The 2,500-nt window shown below is 63.3% G+C and overlaps 1 non-coding gene across 1 annotated transcript; it reads right to left on the bottom strand.

The window, feature by feature from the left end:
* Positions 1-624: 624 nt before the first annotated feature.
* On the bottom strand, positions 625-778 carry LOC140474979 (5.8S ribosomal RNA). The gene has a single exon (XR_011959578.1). It is a non-coding gene; the product is annotated as a 5.8S ribosomal RNA (ribosomal RNA).
* Positions 779-2,500: the final 1,722 nt, after the last annotated feature.

The following is a 2,500-nucleotide window of genomic DNA, read 5'->3' as shown; positions in this document are numbered from 1 at the left end:
CCTCGGCCAGGCACTCGGCGCCAGCAGGGGAGACAGGATCAGACGCCCCGCCGGCCACTTAAGGCCGAGGACGAACCACGAGACGGGCGGCTGCAGCAGCGGGCGGCCTGCAGCTCCCAGCACTCTCAATCGATCAACCATCGAGTCGGGTCAGCGTGTCAAACCGGCGAGCTCCACGGTCAGGCCGGCGGCGCACCAGCACCGGACCTCCGCGGCTCCCTTCACTCTTTCCACTGCCAGCCAACCGAGAGACGGACCCAATGCGGACGTGCAGAGCTTAGGCAGACCCCCCACTGGAGGCTCAACACTTCGTGGCAGCTCCGTGTCCCAGAGACCAGGAGGGTTGGCACACACACACAGTGTGAACCACCGACAGCCATTCTGGGACCGGTGACAGCCGTGCTGGCCCCACTGCCACGACACAGACGGACGCCAGGCCGCGCTCCCCGGCGGGGGGATGGCGTCGAGCCTGACGAACGGAATGTGCAGGGTGGGGGGGAAAGGCCAAGCGCTCCGACGCCGGAGGGCTCCGGAGTCTGAACTTAGGGGGACAAAGAGGACGGGTCCTCTGCGACACCCCAGCCGCGCTCTCGCCAGCCAAGGCGAGTGCGATTGATTGCCAAACGACCCTCAGACAGGCGTGGCCCCGGGAAGAACCCGGGGCCGCAAAGTGCGTTCAAAGTGTCGATGATCAATGTGTCCTGCAATTCACATTAATTCTCGCAGCTAGCTGCGTTCGTCATCGACGCACGAGCCGAGTGATCCACCGTCAAGAGTTGTCTGAGTTTGTTTTAGGTCTCTCCCTCGCCAGAGGAAAGCGACCCGGACCGCACATACGCTCCCCACCTTGAGCTACAGCCACCTGCACGCCGGCGTGCGGGCGGAGCAGGGTGGCGTGAAGCGATGGGGAGCACCATCCTGGTGCGGCCCGCAGAAACATACGTCTATTGGGGGGAGGAGGACAGGGCGCCCAAGAGGCGATGCGTGCCCCAACGCACCGCAGCGACGGAGGCAGGATCACCGCCACCATGTCGCCCGCCTAGTATCACGAGGCGTGCAGCAGCTTTGCCCTAGGAAAAGCAGAGGCGGGAACGGGCACCGGCCATCGGTTCGGCAGCGTCACTGACGCGTGCACGTGGCGGCGTGTCGGCGAGCGGACTTCCTGCGAGGAGGCGGGGGCGGCACTCGCCCGAGCAGACGCCCGCCCGGCCCAGCCACCGCCGAGGTGGACTGGGAGTCGCGGCAACGGCTCGTCATACTCGTTCCCACACTCACAGCGCAGCTTGCCCGCAAGCCACCGACCACCGATCGACGCCAGGCGCCCCGACCGAGAGCGGGATCGCTCGTTCGCCCTGCTGGCAGTTCGCTGGGGATCACTACTGCACGGAGCTCGGAGACCGACGGGCGGCAACTCGAGAGTCTTTAAACCACCACCCCCATCCCGCAAGTGCAAAGAGGCTGTATACGCACAGACGGGTGAGGGGAATAGGTACCCCGTCGGGTTTGAAGGGAGCGTGACTAGATAGCAACGATGTAAACCCAGCCGATTTGGGAGCGAAAGACCGGCGCCTGCATCACCGGCTTCGTTTCCCGTGGCTGGAGAGTACACCGAAACCCTCCGTCTGTCGCGAGCTCCCGACGACGCGGTGCCGCCAAGCAGCAGGGCCGGACCTGGTGTGGCTCCCCTCGTCGATCACAGACCGGTCGGCACTACTGACGAGACGGTGGAACGGGCTTCGCCCCTTGTGACGAAGGGTGATGCGAACCCGCCCGCCCGCGTGCGTTCGGGGTGGACTCGGCAAACGGAGATTTGAAATCGGAAAGTGTCCTCCTGCCCCGCGCAGGTAGGCGCCCAACAGTTGTGGGGGGTTTGGCGGTGACCACGGCTGCAGGGCCTGCTACCCCGACGAGCTCTCCTGCTGGCCCCGAAACCACCCTCGCGAGACAAGTTGAAACGGAAACGGGCGTACCCCCAAGCCGACGATCCTTTCTTATTTGTTACTTTTTTTTTCACTTGCTCGAGTTGTGGGGATTTGGCGGTGACCACGGCTGCAGGGCCTGCTACCCCGACGAGCTCTCCTGCTGGCCCCGAAACCACCCTCGCGAGACAAGTTGAAACGGAAACGGGCGTACCCCCAAGCCGACAGAGATCCTTTATTTGTTACTTTTTTTTTTCACTTGCTCGAGTTGTGGGGGTTTGGCGGTGACCACGGCTGCAGGGCCTGCTACCCCGACGAGCTCTCCTGCTGGCCCCGAAACCACCCTCGCGAGACAAGTTGAAACGGAAACGGGCGTACCCCCAAGCCGACGATCCTTTCTTATTTGTTACTTTTTTTTTCACTTGCTCGAGTTGTGGGGGTTTGGCGGTGACCACGGCTGCAGGGCCTGCTACCCCGACGAGCTCTCCTGCTGGCCCCGAAACCACCCTCGCGAGACAAGTTGAAACGGAAACGGGCGTACCCCCAAGCCGACGATCCTTTCTTATTTGTTACTTTTTTTT

This window comes from Chiloscyllium punctatum, unplaced genomic scaffold, assembly GCF_047496795.1.
Source record: "Chiloscyllium punctatum isolate Juve2018m unplaced genomic scaffold, sChiPun1.3 scaffold_1301, whole genome shotgun sequence".
In the NCBI taxonomy this organism is placed as follows: domain Eukaryota; kingdom Metazoa; phylum Chordata; class Chondrichthyes; order Orectolobiformes; family Hemiscylliidae; genus Chiloscyllium; species Chiloscyllium punctatum.
This window is presented reverse-complemented; position numbering and strand designations above follow the sequence as displayed.